Below are 19,079 nucleotides of genomic sequence, written 5' to 3'. Positions count from 1 at the left end.
TAACAAACAACATGTACTTAATGTAATTACTTTGTGGCTATTGGATAAGGCTATTGGAGTTAATTATAATAATATGTGTAAAATGGACACTGTAATATAAAGTGATAACATAATCTATCCCATTGTAGAAAATACACTATTTATTAAAAAAGTTTGTGACTAAAATGGCTAATTTCTTGTATATCCAGGACATATTTTCTATTAAAGATAACGGTAATTAGGGACCAATTTTAACCAATTTGTGAGTCATTTTGTTGCCTAAGCTTTACACAGATGTGCTTGTGCTGAAAAGGATTTTTACGCTTAGATAACAGACTTCGATTTAAATAAAATAGTTAGGTAGATATAATAATGAAACTTTTCACAATGTGCATTTCAAAAACAAATAACCGTGAAGGCATGTGAAAGTACTCCAGTTTTGCTTCTCAGTCAGCAAATCGCTGTAGTCTCTAAGGTTGTTTAAAACAACAGGCTTCCTATTAGCTGGCCTATGGCGTTTCCAGATCTCACAATTTAACGCAAGAGAGCATATTAATGTCCATTATGGCGGATCTGATTATACTGAATAATTATCCTAATTGGAGGTCACACGCCACCTCGCAGCAGACCACCGTGATGGGAAGGAACTGTGCTGCAAAATGCTGAAAAGTAATGGAGGAACGTTTTGTTTGCTTTTCAGAGTTCGTGCAGCAGTAAAGCAACAGCAGCAGGATTTTTGTCAGTGTACAAGAGTGTGAGGGGAGATTCCCCGTGGGCACCGTTATCTTCTTACAGAAAAAGGATTGAATGGTATGTGACGTATCCTCAAAAAGAGCTCAATCAAAAAAGTTTGCTCAGCTGAATGATGTTCTCGACGATCCAAGCAAAAGACTTTTGGAGAGTCAATATGGATAACCATATTCATATTAAATATGAATACTTAAAAGTCAGTGCAAGTTCTTATGCATGAGTTTAATACATGAAGTTACCTGGGAACACCTTACACCACCTGACCTGAATATTTATGCACGTACTGTATATTTAAGGTATATTGAAGGCATTAGTTCACTCAAAAATGAAATTTCTGTCATCACTAATTCACCCACATGTCATTCCAAACCTCTTTATGACTTCCCAAAATATGATGAAAAGAACACAAAAGAGAGAGTAAAGACTTTTACAATCTCACAAAAAATCTATTTCAAGTAAATTCTGTTCTTTTTAAACTTTTAACTACTCATCAAAGAATCCTTAAAATAAAAAAATACAAAATGCATCATGGTTTCCACAACTTTGTTCAACTGTGATAATATAAAAACTGTTTCTTGAGTAGAAAATCAACTTATTAGGATGATTTCTGAAGGATCATGACACTGAAGACTTTAGTAAAGACTGCTAAAAATCCAGCTTTGCCATCACAGGAATAAATTACATTTTAAAATATATTAGAATGCCTTTCTAATATATTGCCTTATTGCCTAGAATATTTTAAATTGTAATAATATTTCACAATATTACTGTTTTACTATATTTTTGATCAAATAAATGCAACCCTGGTGAATATTAAGAGACTTCTTTCTTTCAAAAACATTAAACAATTTTGAACAGTACAGTACATTAAAAATAAATATAATATAAATATAATAAAAAGATCATTCACAACTTTCAACATTTTGTGCAAATTAATTATATAAACCACTTTATGTATATATACTTCCATTAACGATACATTTACAACATTCATTATGATTCCCTTCCAGATCACTCAGTATATCACTCAACAGGCTGTCAAAAACAAAATAATTAGCACTTAGTCAGATATCTTCACAGGCCAACAAGGTAGAAATGTGTACAAATTATTTAATGCAAATAGGAAAATGACCACAAGGCTTAAAACATGTATCCACACACAAACAACTGCGATCTTTCCTTAGCCTTTTGAGTAGCCTTTTTCTGACTTATCTTTCAAGCAGCTCTCTTACACAATCCTTTAAACTGGTTCACAGCTTGACAGTGGAAAAAAAATGACTTTTGACAGCTGCTAACATACAGGTAAACCTTTCCAGCAAAAGATTACCTTTGAGTATTACAGCATTGTGTTCTTTATACCAAAAAAGTCAAACTGCTTTTACTGAAAATCCCTGCTCTAAAATAGGGATATTTCATAACAGCATTTTAGTCTCTATTTAGATTCAAGAAACATGCTGAGCTGGTTCTGTAACTTTAAATTGCACGGCAGTCTTGTCACATCCTCGTTGTCATATTTCCACAAAAAACAGCATATCTCCTTAATTGCATGCCTTCCTGCTCTCTCTCTCTTCCTCAATGCTTCACCTGCTCTCTATATCCCTCTTCCTTCTCATCTTTTCACTCATGTTTTAATCCTTGTCATTCAGTAACTCACACACAACTCTCACATAAACCAACTCCATCCTTGCTGAAAGTCCATTAAGGGCCAATAGTTCTTTATGACTGTTTACCATTGTGCAGATACACAATCATTGTGAGTAAAAGTGAGTGAACAAGTGGCTGCTTCTATTCAAGCTTCTCACAAATAATTTTTCAGTTTGACAGTTTAATAGCATGTTAGCATGCTAAAGACAATCACGTTTATTACTATTATATGCAGGAGCGGACTGGGACAAAAATTCAGCCCGTCCACCCTACCTAAGGATTAATTGCATACTGTAAACTTATGTACTGTATGCATGCTCAATGTTTTATTTTAATATATGACTATCTACATATTCAAAGTAAAGTTCACTACAAATTGCTATAGTACTATGGCTATTGCTATAGGTTTTTGATGTAGGATGTTGTAGAGTCTGTGTGCTGTATGTTTATGCCATTTGTCTGCTGTTACTGTCATTCTCTACAGTATGTTCTTCTTTGTTGTCACTGTCTGTCTGTTGGGTTTTACCTTTTACCTACCTCTACCACACTCCTCCCTGTCTCTGCTTGGCCTACTGTAGCATCCTTCCTCACAGCACTTGTGTTGAAAGACCAGGGGTCTCTGGCTGTACTGATTCCAGCAACATCCTAGTTAATGAACACAGTACAGGACTTAAACATTACAGCAAAATATTTTCTCACTGACTGCTCTCAACATTGGAATACACATGAATACAAACAAGTAATAATAGCAAAAAAGGAAATAGAACATATAGCAAAAACTATAAATAGTAGCAGCAGTAAATCCTTTTTGATATACAATTATTTGTGAATTAAAGTATGCTGAAGTGTTGCTAGTATGTGCTGCATGTGCATTTGTGGGTGAGTGTGATCGCTCTCTCTCTCTCTCTCTGTGTGTGTGTGAGACACAGGCACAGGTTCCTCCTATCCTAAGAGTTCATTCATAGTTAATTAGCCACATTATTAAGAAACTGGCAGCATCTGTATCAGGGTGTCTCTCTCATTGTGTCTTCCTACCTCCATGACACTTGACTCTGCAGTCCACCCTACCTAAGGATTAATTGCATACTGTAAACGTATGTACTGTATGCATGCTCAATCTTTTATTTTAATATATGACTATCTACATATTCAAAGTAAAGTTCACTACAAATGTCTACAGTACTATGGCTATTGCTATAGGTTTTTGATGTGTTAGAATATATTGCAAGTAGCCTACATCAGTTTTTACCCTAAATCCCACTTTATCTGCTGATATTTCAGTCATGCAATTCAGTAACAGGCTCATTAACACTTAAGTTAACCAATTATCACGAAGCAATGACATTTTAAAATATACTGGGGTTCTACGCTAAGCTTACAACTGTTTAATACAATGTAGGCTACTGTCAAAAAAAAAAACGCACAAGCTAACTGGCAGAACTAGTGTGAAAATGATTTGTGCTAGCTGTATTTTTTGTTTTCTTCTTACCTCTGCGGCACTAAATGTCCTCCGCTGCAGCAGCCGAATTTAAACCTTTTGAAAAGAGTTCGGTTAATTTTACGCATTTAGCAGCGTCGGACCTAAGCCCTTTTTTTTTTCTCAAAGTTTTTCTGCACCGCCTTTCCTTTTTTATGGTCCATTATAGCTTTTACTGAAAATTAGCTCGTGTTGCAATCTCTCTGATGACGTGTTTGATTTTGACTGAACGGTTTGGGGCGGCCGGCCATTCCCGACTGGGCCAAATGCTTAACATTTATTTATTATTAACATTATTATTACTATAACCATAGAGAAATTATGCAAGCGATAAAAACCCCTCCTATGTGCTGTTGGCCCGTAAAAACAATTTTATTTATATATATTTAGAAAAAATCTGACCGGCCCATATTAAACTAAATGGTCCGGCCCCTCTGGCATTTGCCAGAATTGTCAGATGGCCAATCTGTCCCTGATTATATGTCAGTGGCGAGTGGTGACTTCTTTAACCAGGTATGTTGAGTGCTATCTTCAGAAATTTTCACTTTGATTAGTTTGCTCAAGCCAAATAACATGTACCTTCAACAAACTTTGTCTACGCCAAAAAAAATGTCAGAAGTTATGTTTTCAGCAGACTTTCAAAATTTGCTTTGCTTGATAAAACATGAAAATATAGTTACGACTTTTTCATTTGGTGTAGTCACGTTAGTTTTGCATCAAATACAGGGTGATTTTCAGTAATCGAGATCTGGCAGCAACAGCACATTTTTCCACTTGGGCGAGCAATTTGTGGACAGCTTTTTTATGCATGAATTCAACCACATCTCAACAAATCAATGAGAATGTGCAACAGTAATGATGAGTCATAGAGTGTACAATATTTCTGTTACTTACTTAATGCCGAGATGATAGTATAAGAAGTATCCTCAACGGAATAGAGCTGCTCACACTTGTTAACATGTAATGTTAAACTAAAAAGAGAAAAATACATTGAAAAAGTTTGGTAGGAAACCAGTTGCAATTTGAAAGTTAAAATTTAAGAAACAAAATCATTCACCTGTTGAGAGTGTGTTGTTGGATGGAGTTCCAGAAATCAGTAATGAGGTGGCTTTGACAGTTAAATTTTTTGACAGACATTTGAAAAACAAAAAGGCAGGAAAAAAGAGCTAAATTCTAACACAAAGCAAATAAATAATTTAGGAACAGTTGCATACTTATTACATACATACAAGATCCACTCTTCAGCACAATGTTTAACACAAAACTCAAAACCGTAATAGAAACTATTGTCTTAGAGTAACACTAAGACAATATAAACACAATCCATTCATTTATACAATACATTTTCCCCATCAGACTTTCCAGTTTGATGGCGAAAGGCTGTCAGCAGGTTTTACAAATTGCAGTAATAACTGTATACAAGATTAGCAGAGGGCAGTGTGAAGTGCTATAACTGTCATTAGCATTATCAGAAAAGAGATTGTGTGAAAAGACCACTGGACTGTCTAAGAACAGTCGGGGGTAAAGTTCTGCATCTCACCACATGATGTTCAGTCAAGTTTTATTTACATGGTCAGTTGAAAATTCAAATGAGTAGGCTGCACCTCCCAGTGGGTGGGCATTAGCAGCCCCAGCGTCTCAACTTCCTGCTGAGTTAAAGGGATAGTTCACCTTCAGTTGCTGGTCCCCACTGACTTCAATAGTATGGAGGAAAAAAAACACTATGCAAGTCAATGGGGACAAGCAACTGAAGGTAAACTATCCATTTAATGGCCCTGCTGACCATCCAATGGGATCAAGCATGTTGAAATTAACGCTGCCAGTCAGTGGGACAGACTTCTGTGAACTCCTATCTGCTGCTTCTCCTGAAAAACTGTCTAGCCATTGTTCTGCTCAGATCTGATCCAAAACCTTACACAAATATGACCAGTATAAATAGCACAAAATAGAATATTGTTTATTCTAACAAATAGTGATAGATGCTATTCACACAAAGTGTAAAGAAAAGTAAAATGCTATTTATATGAAAGCAACCCCCTTTAAAGTTTGTTTTAGAATAGGTTATTTATAACTAATAGGTACAATACAGCAGTAGAACACAATGGGCAAATGCAGTATTCTTATTTGTTTTGGGTTATAGTCTTATTGGATTTCAACTGCGGTTCCTGAAAAGTATAGGCCTACTATTTTGCTTAACACTAAGGTTAATTAAAGTAAACCTGTGACTGTAGAGGTTAATTTTGACCACATTCCCTCGTAAGAAACACAGATGAAGAGAACCAGAGGAAATGAAACCCATGGGCACCACCTCAGCAGAATCTATCAGTGGCATGTGGAGACACACTGTCCCTTTGCTCTTAAACCACACCACGTCCAGTCAGCGTGAGAACGGCCTGCCCAGGCTTCCGGACCCATGGAGTCGAGGGGACACAGAGAGCCCTTCTCTAGAGACTTCACTAAGTAAACTTGTGTCACTGTTTTGCAATCAAGAGGGATTTACACTCAGTGTCAAGCACAGGGCAAGAGGATATGTGTGTGTGTGGTGTGTGTTTGTGTGTATAGATCAACATGTGTATGACTATTTGTAATCAAATCACTTACAGTGTTGACAGAGTTTGACAAAGCTAGTGCGCTCTTGAAAGGCAATTTGGGTTGTCTTTTTTTTTTTGTTGCCACAATTCCCTTTTCTCGTCTCATCCTTCCATAACTAGACAACAACATGTTATGATCATGACAAGACTTACAGTAAATAAGTCAGCATCTATACAAATATTTATTTTATCTTAATCAAAATAATACACAGAGATAAGATGTGTGTGTGTGTATATAAATACAAATACATGTTTGGCTAACACAATGCCAAGGCGAAAAGACATCAGCCATGATCTTAGAGAAGCATTTGTTGCTGCCCATCAATTTGGGAAAGGTTATAAGGCCATTTCCAAACAATTTGAAGTATATCATTTTACAGTGAGGAAGACTATTCACAAATGGAAAACATTCAAGACAGCTGCCAATCTGCCCAGGAGTGGACGTCCCAGTAAATTCACCACAAGGTCAGACCGTTAATGCTACATCAGATTCTACGGGCCTCAGTTAGCATGTTAATTGTTAACGTTCATGATAGTACAATTAGAAAAAGACTGAACACATATGGATTGTTTGAAAGGGTTGCCAGGTGAAAGCCTGCCTTAGGTTTGCAAATCTGCATCCGAACAAACCACAAGACTATATATGATGGGTATATGTTGTTGTTGTTTTTATATTTAAATTAAATTCCCACATTAAATGAACATGTTAAATTAAGATTCTTAGTTTCCCTTTAGTTTTCTACCTATACGCTTGCAATGTATTAACAGCAAAAAACAAAAAAATCTTCAAGTACTGCTAAAATGATAAATATATATATATATATATATTCATTGTCTGGTAAAGCAAGTCCAAACTTCTAATTTATTTACAAAAATTAATCCAAGCTAGTCAAAATCACACTTCGAACAAAGAAATACTTTTTATATCAGTCCTGCATGTCAGTCTCACACTGTAGCAGTTCTTTAATAAGGGACTGTAGACTAATTAAATGTTTCACTTGTATCACACTCCCACACAAGAGCATACAGAACAAATGCTAACTCCACTCTAAATGCAAACTCTAAGCCTGAGCAGCACAACTGTACAGCTGCCTCAGAAGAAGATACAGTATGTGGCTCAAGGAAGAAAGAGCTGTAATTTTTAATGAATTATCACAGATGAAAGCTTGTCATGACCATTCTGTATGTAACCAGAACCACCAGACTTCTTCTCCACCTTTATAACCTTTATAAAGATTCAGAATTCAGACATAATTTTTCATATTCGTTTGTCTGAATTGATTTAACACATTTGCAAACTGAAGTCTGAGAGTCCTAAATTAGTTTGCGCTGCTGCTGAAACTATTACATTTGTGTTGCAAAGCCAAACAATCACTTTTTGAGTCTTTCACACATATTACACAATAAATGCAGTTCTACAAAAACACCTAGCAAAAATATTACATTTAAGTTTAAACAAGTTGTCGTCATGTCATATAAAATTACAAAATCAAAAGCATCTTATTATTAATATTTTTGTTGAAATTTCTTCCAAAAAAAATTGATTGATTGATTGATTTAATAATAATAATAATAATAATTGACCCCAATTTTTTTAATGGTTAGTATATAAAAATGTGGGATTTTAACCAAACTTTTTGCCCTCTGTGGTCATGTTTTACCTTTTCTAGGATATCAAATGAGCCAGTTACTTTCACTGATGTCCTTTCAAAAAAATTAAATAAAATAAAGAAAATTCAAATAAAATAAAGACAGGTATACTCCTGGATGAAATTGTTCTGTCTATCAGCAATATAGAGCTGTCACTAGTGAAAAACTTTTTATTTTGCAAGTGAAATTTTTAAATTAGCACATCAAAACAGTCTTACCGTGGACAACTAGCTGATCAGAACTAAAAAAATCTCAGTGCATCATTCTGCCATCATTCCTTTGTTTAAAAAATAAATTATAAAAGAAAATCATTTGAGCATTAGCAGTGCTTTTATTCTTTTGTATTTCTGTCAAATGTGTTTTTTTTTCATCATGCTGCTGTTTTGTAAAAGTACTTGTTTTCATTACATGCACAGACACACAGTCCTATCAAGTTGTATCAGCTTGAGATAATTTTATTTTTCAGAGGGTTTTTGTGTCATGTGGACAGAAGAGGTAAACAGACAACACACCATACACCTCCCACTGCAACTTCAATACGATTTTTTTTTCTCTGATGCCCAGGGCTCTGTAAACTTCAGTATACGTGTGTGTGTGTGTTTATGGCTCCTCTATTGGTTTGACCTCTGCAAAAGGTGTAAAATAGTTGCTTATCTGAAAGACTTTAAGGTATCTGCTTAGTTTCAAGCTAATCTTTCAGGTTTGCTTTGACAGTCCTTTGGAGACTCACAAACTTTAGGTTGTCAACTCCCTGAATTCTAAAGTTGTCAAAATGTCTTTTAAACATTTTGGCTGCAAAAAGGTACTTATCTAAAAAAGAATAGTTGTTCCATAAATACCATTTAGAGGGCTGATGAAGTCTGCAGTAGAATAACTTGGAATTGCTCCACTTTAGGCTTTAGAATATCTACACAGCTTTTCCATGATGTGTAGCGTACAACCATGCTATGGCCTGTTTATTTTCTCCCAAAACCCTAAAGATCAACAAAACCCACCATCATACGGTTTTAATTTCAACACTGTTTATTTCAACACTGAAAATCTGAATAATGAAACAAAATCAATGAAAAAAAACTACAATTTTAGGCCATTTTATATTTGAACTTTAATATTATTTTAAAGTGTTCCAGATTTATGAAGCTGATGATATACTTGTAAACAATCACATATATTTGGAGACAAAAACTGGTCCTTTTGTCTGCCTTATATTCAAATATTTTTAATCAAAACAAATACAAATGACATAAATTGTAATAGTGTTGCTCCAACAGTATAATATAATTGTCACAATCACCAGCTGGAGTGATTACCATTTTGCCTGAGTTCCCTGCCTTGTTGCTTGTTTGGATTACTTGCCTGTGTTTTGTCCCGCTGCCTGTATTTTAGATTGTGTTTCTGGATTGTCCCAATAAAAGGTTGGATCTCCAACCTTTCAGCCTCGGAGCAGTACGTAACAGAAGACTTAACCATGTACAGATCCAATATACAGACCCATAACAATAATATATATATATATATATATATATATATCAGGGCTGCATGTTAACTTTTTATGCACATAGCACTGGTGCTACAGAGGTTGAAAGTTTTGTAGCACAGGCCAAACAGTTGTAGCACAAGTATAAAACATCTGTTATCATATCTGAAAACAAACACAAGTAGTGGAGTTCATCACTTAGACAGGCACTGATGTTCCAAACAGAGCACAAAAAATACAAACCATCACAAAAATGTTTTTAGACAAAGTTTTTTCTTAATTTGTGTTTCAAGTGTGCAGAAACATAACACCTCTTACACCTCAACAAAGTATAAAATAAAAAAGAATGGCAGACATTTAGGCTAAAGTGAGCAAGTATAAAATAAAAAAGAATGGCAGACATTTAGGCTAAAGTGAGCAAAGATAAAAAATCTTTGTCATTATTTTATCTTTGTTATTAGAAAATAAGAACAAAGATATACATCACAAATACACATAATATACAAATAAAACAAACAGTGCTTTATTTTTCAGTTACAGTATTTAGCAGTAACATTCAAGAAATTGAATAAACAAATATTCAAATAAAACACTATATACATCAATTATACTTTTTTAAAAGCAACTGACTGATGATAAGTTCATCAGTCAAGAGCAGTGAGTGATTTTTCTCTGTTTTGTTGTTTTATTAACATTAAAAGAATAGTTCACCAAAAATGAAAATTCTGACATCGTGTTTCATTTTTATACCATCATTTACTCAAGTTGTTTTAAACCTGAATTAGTTTCTTTCGTCTGTTGAACATAAAAGTTATTTTGAAGAATGTGGGTAACCAAGCAGTTGCTGGTCCACAGTGACTTCCACAGTATTTTTTTCCTACTGTCAAAGTCAACGTGGACCAACTACTGTTTGGTTACCCACACTCTTCAAAATATCTTCTGTTGTGTTCAGCACAAGAAAGAAATTAATACAGGTTTGGGACAAAATGTGAGTAAGTAAATGACAGAAATTTAATTTTTGGGTGAACTATCCCTTTAATGACAGTGTGCAGCATGTTTAGTAGCTACTGTCCCTTTAAGAGCTTCACACGTTTCTCTCTCAACTGTTTACTTTCATTTTAGACTTAACAAACTGTGTTTATATGTAAACCTTGTGTGTTTTTGACAGTATTAGACGCGAAATCAGTCAGACGCGAAAGACAACTTAATCCAATAATCAGGTGCTTTTTGAAAGGCTCTTAGTGTGTATATATATACTTTATTTTAACATATTTTGTAATATATCTTTTATGTCTTTTAGGATATAACTTCTTTTAGGATATTATTATTATCTCAGTGTATTATCTCTTAAATCACTTATTTTGTGTGTTATTTTGGTGTTGTAACATATACTTTTGTATGCCATGTGACATCATCATGTGATCCATGTAATCATGTGATTTCTTGTATAAGTAAATATTAGGTGTGTTCGTCTTGAAGCAGCGCTGCGCAGACCGATCAGTGTATGACATCAAAGTAATGTGAGCGCTATATAGAGCAGACGGCTCCTTATGCTTTAGAATCTCTCTAGCGGTACTTTGAATTCACACACCAATCAGTCTGCGCAGGGCTGCATCAAGTCGAACACACCTATTGTAGTCAGGCATTAAGAAAGGTCACATGTGTGACTGAAACTTTTGTCACTTTTTCAGTAAAGCAGTGGCTTTTCTCTTGCATTCAGTGTTTTTCTCTTTCATTATTACAGTGTGCAGGCACCTTTTTGCATTTATTAGGGCATATTCCAGAGAGAAATGGTTTCTACTCACAAGGGTCATAAATGTAATAAACAGAAGAATCAAACAGTGTTCTTCGGAAGGTGTAAGAGATCAGGAGATAAATCATCCCTTGTGGCTACTTTCACCATCTTATCGTATGAGGGCTCTAGGGTTTCTTGCTGAGAACACTAATCAAACTTCAGAGGATCTCAAACTGTCTTCAGACTCTCTACCTCTATAACATCCCATCAGCTTCCACTTAGTGTTCCTTCAATATTATTGGGTCAAAAACCATATTATCACACACATTTTAGATATGTACAGTCTTGTATTCAAAGAAAACAAATCTGTGAAAACCAACACACATCTTCTAGCTTCTTGTTATTAGAGAAGTCAGCTTTGTTATGATAAGGTCTGGAAGCATAATCCCTCCCAGCTGAAAAAGTTATCCGAGTGAGCACACAGATAGCTCACGTACATCTGCAAGATGTCTGTTAAAGATTGCTTCATCTGGAAAGCATCTGCTGTGTACAAACATCTGATAGACGCTTTTAAGATGTCAGTTTAACATACATTCTAAATCATAAACATCTTAAAGACACTTTCTAAACGTTTATTTGACATCTGATAGGAAACGTCCTATAGACGTATTGCAGATGAGCAAACACTAAAAAATACGTCTTGCAGATGTAAATGCAGATGTCAAATAGACATCTCTGTGATGTAAGTGTGCTATCGGGGTATCAGATACCGTATTTGATACATGTTGCTTGTGGTTTGATCTTTATGAGGTATATGATTTATTTCACATACAGTATGAGGAAAGATCAGTAGTGCCTGTGTCTGTGCCTTTATATTTTTAGTTTTTTTAGTACAATTTAGTACGTTTTTTGTAATTTTGTTATGTGCTTCTGTCACTGTTATTCATTTTGGGTTTTTATATTTCTATAGTTTGTTTATTTATTTATCTATTTTTATTTTTATTTTAGTTTTTGCAATTTTTAAACGTCAACTTAAATTTATTTCAGTTAGTGGCCAAGGCAACATTTATATATGTTGCTTTATTTTTTTTTCATCTTATATATTTAAATATATTTTTTATTTAAACTTTTTTTAAATGACCAAAAATTATTTTGCCATTTTAGTTAGCAATATCAGTGTCTGAGCCATAACAAAAACGAGAAAGGTGAGTGTTTTGTGTTAATAATCATTGATGTGGCCTTAAAATTTGAAAACAAAACTAAATGATTCGCTTTTATTTCACTTGTTTCCAAGTTTAATATAGTGCAAGCAAAAAAAAAAAAAAAACTAGCTAACTTATTACAAATCCAAAAATGTACTCTGTTTTCCCTACATACAGGAACCCATCTACACTGTCATTTCAAAAAATCAATCTAATGGGTAAAAATTAGCACTGCTCTCATTAAGAGCACTTATGAACAAAAGCACACAAACAAGTACTCTGAAAATACAGCATGCTACTGTTATAGTGTAAGCCTTAAGCAACATTATATAATTTAACAGCCAGCTCTACTGAAACGGTCCTCTGTTTCCCCAGGTTGCATTACCATTCATGGAAAATCTATGAAGTCATTTAAACATCTGGATGCAGAAGGCCTGACGCTGCAGCTGCTTTCAGTGGCACTATCTCAGGGTCTAAAAGAGAGATTAAAAGTGAAAATAGTTTTAAAAACTGAGAGATCTGGTGTGAAGCTCTCTTTGAGGTGAAAGGTCTGAATGAGAAAATGAAGCAGAAAGTAAATCCTATGAACATGAATACAAACATGATGGCCAGCATAAAACAGTATAATTGATTAATGGAGTAGAACATGATGAAATTAATCACTTAAGGTTCAGTAAGTGAGTCAGATTAATAGAGAAACTGTTCCAGTTGAGAGCAACTGTTTTCGATTCATTAATAAGCTCATAAGAGTCATTCTCTGGAATCAGATTTAACTGGTCATGCTATATGTTTTTGATTCACTAAAAAGAATCAGCCAAGAGTCATTGGCCTGGGAAATTGATTTAGCCTTTCTAAAAAGTGAGTCAGATTAATAGAGAAAATGCTTCAATTGATTCATACATGTTTTTGATTCATTAACAAGCTCATAAGAGTCATTCTCAGAAATCAAACTTACCTGGTTCCAAAGTTTATTTTTGATGCACTAAAAAGAATCGCCCCATGAGAATCATTAGCCATCATTAGCGGGAATCATATTTGGCTGTTCACACTTTATGTTTTTGATTCACCACAAAACGAACCCGCTTATAAGAGCCATTAGCTCAGGAATCAGACTTAACTGGTTACACTATATGTTTCTGGTTCACTATAAAGAACTAGCTCATAAGAATCATTAGCTCTGGAACTAGTTTAAATTAGTTATACTGTATGTTTGTGATTCCGTAAAAAGAACCATTTTGCGACTTAACTGTTCGTGTTTTATGTTTTTCATTTCACTAAAACGAACCAGCTCTTAAGAGCCTTTAGCTTCAGCTTATCTGGTTACACTGTATGTTTCTAATTCACTAAAAAATAACTGTCTCATAAGAGTCGATGCCCAATGAACTGGACTTAATCATTCACACTGTTTTTAATTCACTAAAAAAACAGCTCAGGAATTGGACTTCACAGGTTGTACCTGCTTTTTTCTTTGCTCAAATTGCAAAGAAAAGCCTGCATATGTTCATATGCATGTTTGTGCAAATAAAAGGAAGCATGTGTACCAGTGATTGCGTGCAGAGGTGTGACACATGTTCTGTGGGGGGTTGTGTATATGTGTGTGAGTGTATGCACTCTGTGTGATGCGGATGTCTCCCCACTAGGAGACATCTGTGAAAAATGTGACCCCATGGACCACAGTGCTTGTGATGGCCCCATGAGACCCAGATGGAACTGAGCAGACAACATAGAAATCATAAAACATGTGCTACTTAAAGCTGGTAGAACTCGACCCTCTGCTCTGATGAGAGGGGAGATTTGCCGTCTCACTTATGACGGTTAAGGACATTAATGTTATTCCCAGATCAGAGCTGTTTCATAAGGACAGGGCAATGGACTTTGAATTATTATTTTTTTAATGGCAAAAAAATAGTGATACTCTGGTATGTGGACATGTGGAGTCATTTAAGCCCTATTCTTGTTATTAGGACAGCAGGGGTTTGGTCAAACATCAGAAATATTATGTTCATGAAATTATCTTTATTGAACTGAACATCCAAACTGAGGGAATTAAAATTATATGAAACTGTTTATGGAGTCTTTTCACTGTGATGTTATGATTTTACTTTTTTATATCCTGAATGGTATTTTGGCCTTTGCAATAGAAATGTTGTGGAAAACTAAATAAATAAACACAGGATATGCCCTAGACCTAGACCATATGAAAAAAAACAAACAGTAATGAGCCCACTACTATTTTATCAATATGACAATATACAACAGCTGACACTGAAAATGTGTAATACATAAAATCACAGAACAAATTAAATAGAATTGCCTTTGTGTGCACTTTTTATTGCTGCTATTTTTGGAGACACCGTGAAATGTATTGAGATTATTCTGTTTAATATGACAACAGATGGCAATTTGTAGCCATTAGCATCACAGAAATAAAATCAAGATCCTCTATAGACTATATTATTATCACATAATTATCTCTCTCTTAATGACTCAATCCCTCCTGCGTGTACTAAATGAAAATATGCCAATGGGGTTAAAAAGTCTGGGACAACAAAAATTGTTATAAAAGTGCAAAATTACGATTAAAGGCATTTTTAATATTACAAAAGATTTCTATTTGAAATAAATGCTGATAATGCTCATTTTAGATAAAAATTTCAGATGGCACTTAGAGGCTTTTGCATCTGTACTCTTCATATATATATATATATATATATATATGTATGTATGTATGTATGAGCAATATCACATGAGTAGCAGAGCGACATGGCTGCAGGCCGAGTGCTGTAGGTAATCACAGTGTGCTGATACAGCCATATCGCACTGCTATGATATTGCTTTTATACAACAGGTCAACGGCACAAATTTGTAAATAAAAGAGACAACAACGGAATGTCTTTATAAAAACTCTTTTGCGCAGAACTACTTCCTTCCACCACGGATTCAAATCTCAGTTTGACAGTTTAACAGCTGTTCCAGAAGAACTGGCCGAGATGAGGCTGCTCTCAGTAGGTTCATGAGCACTGAACGGCCGCTGATGCCCTGGAGCTCACATCTCTGAAAACGTTGAAGCAAATTTTCAAATGTTATCTTTATAAACAAAACGCATATTAGAAGTCTAAACAACTACATTCTCACCTGGAAAACTCTTAAATCTACATTCCATGACACAAAATTATTATTATATTATTTATAAAATTATAGTGGGCCTGGGCATCCGCCATGACAATTCCTGTGAGAAATATTGAAAGCGGAGTGATACAAATGGTGAAATGGTTGGAGCTCTGTTATCACTAGAATATCGCATGGCTGGAAAAGGCTCTCAGCTAATCGATTCAAGGACCAGAAAGAACTGTTGTATATACAGTGCCTATAGAAAATCATCATACCCTGTGAAAAACTTTACCTTTTGTCACATTACACCCTGGAAAATAAAATAAATTAAGTCTAACTTTTTTGAGCTGCCTGTACACATTATAAGCCTCATCATTAATGTAAAAACATCCTTTAAACAATTCTGGAGGATTATTAAAAATGAATCAGTGAAATGCCTTGTTTGGTATAGTGATCAGCCCCTTAGAGTATAAACTTGCTCAGGTGCAAGCAATCGACTTTTAAACAAATTAAACACCAGGCTAATTGCCCCACCTGACATCAATAGTAGTGGTGTTGATTACTTCAGAATAAAACGAGCTGTTTCTTGAAGATTCCACTATTAGTAGTGCATGGTACAGCAAAGAATTCACCATGGTTGGGAAAGTGCTTTCAAAAGACCTCCGGGATAAAGCTGTAGAAAGGCACAAGTTAGGAGAAGGCTACAAAAACATTTCAAAGGCTTTAGCTATCCCTCGGAGTACCGTTCAGAGCATCATTAAGAAGTGGAACGCGTACGGTACCACCAGCACATTGCCTAGATCAGGCCGTCCGTCCAAAGTGGATGACCGAGCCAGGAGGACATTGATAAGAGAAGCTACCAGGAGGCCAAATGCAACTTTGAAGGACTTACAAGGCATTATGGCTGAGTCTGGTCAGACTGTGCATGTGACCACTATCTCTCAAGCTTTACACAAATTTGGCCTGTATGGCAGGGTGGCATGAAAGAAGCTTTTCCTAAAAAAGAGTCACACTCAGTCTTGTTTGCGCTATGCAAAAGCACATTTGGAAGAGTCTGAAACTTTCTCGCAAAAAGTGCTATGGTCTGACGAGACCAAAAATTGACGTTTTTGGACTGAACTCCAAGTGCTATGTTTGGCGAAAAGCAAACACAGCACACCACCCAAAACACACCATACTTACTGTGGTGGTGGCAGCGTTATGTTGTGGGGGTGTTTCTCTTCAGCTGGGACTGGGCGATTGGTCAGGATTGAAGGGAAAATGGATGCTACCAAGTACATCCAAATTCTTGAGGAAAACCTGCGTCCCTCTGCTAGACAGCTGAAGATGGGCAGGTCATTCACGTTCCAACACGACAATGACCCTAAATATATTGCCAAAACAACAACGAAATGGCTTAAGGATAAAAGGTGAATGTCCTTGAGTGGCCAAGTCAGAGCCCTGACTTAAATCAATCGAAAATCTGTGGATGGATTTGCAGAGAGCAGTCCATTGCCGCTCACCATAGAATTAGACTGAACTTGAGCAATTCTGCAAGGAAGAATGGGCAAATATTCCCCAATCAAGGTGTGCAAAGCTAGTAGCCAGACATATCCAAAAAGACTGATGGTTGTAATTAAAGCAAAAGGTGGCTCTACGAAGTATTAAATCAAGGGACTGATGACTTTTCCAACCCTGTCATTCTAGTGTGTTGTTGTTGTTTTTTTTATTTATTTTGCAAAACTGTTGTGTTTTTTTCTTTCATTGGTTTGATGTCGTAAGCCAGAAAAGTTATTTGGAATGGTGTTTTTTATTTCATGCTGTATGACAAATAAAGTAACTAATTCAAAGGGGTATGATGACGTTCTATAGGTGTGTGTGTGTGTGTGTGTGTGTGTGTGTGTGTGTGTGTGTGTGTGTAACAGCTATTTTAAAATTGTAAAAATAACCAGTACAGTTTTTACTGTAGTTTTGAGCAAATAAATTCAGTCTTAGGCCCAATCCCAATTTTATTTTATTCCCCTACCCCTCCGCCTACCCCTTCCCCTTTGCCTAGAAACAGAGTGTCAAGGGTAGGGGTGAAAATATTCCCCTAAGAATTGGGACACCACTACTATACCGTCAATTTAAGGGGGTCTGAATACTTTCCGTACCCACTGTATATATATATATATATATATATATATATATATTGTAATTAGTTTACAACATAGATATAATATTATAGTGAACTAAAACAACCCTATGCTACATTTGTTTTCTTAAGCGAGTGAGTAGCATATTTCATAGAAACATTTGAAGTCTTAATACTGAGCTAATATTAAGTTCAAATTCTTCTCTATTTGAAGCTTGGACAGCTGGAAGAGGTGATTGGCAGCTGGAATTTTCCACATTGCGTGGTGTGGAAATGGACTGGGACTGTGACAAGTAGACTGGGAACAGGGGTCATTGTCAGGGGAATCACCCTCTAAAAGTGTGTGTGAACTCTGCTGCAGCTGTGGTTCTGTTTCGCCCAATTTCTGGTTTACTGTGGTTAAATTAGCTAGACCAATGGCTCAACCATCCCTTCAAACTGTGTCGGCTGTGAGTCTCATCACTGCAAAATAACATCTGTCGACAGCAGATATGCTTTCAGTGCAAGAACTACAAAACTGTTTCCTAATCAGCATAACAAAGTGCCTTTACATCACTTTGACACAGATAGCAATGTGAAACATGGTTGTGTGTAGGTAATAATCTCTGATGCGAGAGATGATGGTGGCTCTCATCAGAGAGGTAAAAGCGACTGGTGTTCATTTGCTGAGTGACTCATAGGCAACTTTTATCAATCACAAACCCGAAGGACATCATCGTGTTCTGAAGCAGGGAGCGCATACATAGTGTCAGTTCAATTAGAGCATAGCATTGAATCCTTCAATGGTATTACATTCAGTTTAGACTCCACAGGGACTGTTTAAGACTGTCATATAAATGGAGCACTGTAAAATCCCTGCCAGCTTCAAACAAATATCTGCGCTTTTATTCCCCTAAACAGTGGATGTCAAAGATGAATAAGTATATTAAATTTGTAGCAGAAAATTTTCTAATAAACTGTGCTATTGGAGATTTGTAGTTACCATGAAAGGATAAATAATTAAATAAGATCATTGCAACTTTTTATCTATTTTTATCTAATTGCAGCTTTTTTATTGGTTTTTATTCAAAACTGCGAGATAAATGCAGAATTGCAAGATGTAAATTTAGAATTTCAAGATATAAATGCAAAATTCTTCCTTTCTTTCTCACAATTCTGAGTTTACATCTCGCAATTCTGACTTTTTTTCTGAACTGTGAGTTTACTTCTCACTATTTATTTATTTTTTTGTTTCCAGCACAGAATAAAAAGGTAATTGTGACTTTTTGTCTTGCAGCTTTTTTGAGTTTATATCTCACAATCCAAATTTTATATCTCACAATTTTGAGTTTATATCTTGTGAGATCTAAA

Source organism: Sinocyclocheilus anshuiensis, unplaced genomic scaffold (assembly GCF_001515605.1).
Source record: "Sinocyclocheilus anshuiensis isolate Anshui unplaced genomic scaffold, SAMN03320099.WGS_v1.1 scaffold322, whole genome shotgun sequence".
Classification (NCBI taxonomy): domain Eukaryota; kingdom Metazoa; phylum Chordata; class Actinopteri; order Cypriniformes; family Cyprinidae; genus Sinocyclocheilus; species Sinocyclocheilus anshuiensis.
The sequence above is the reverse complement of the archived record's forward strand: the minus strand, read 5'-3'. Positions refer to the sequence as shown.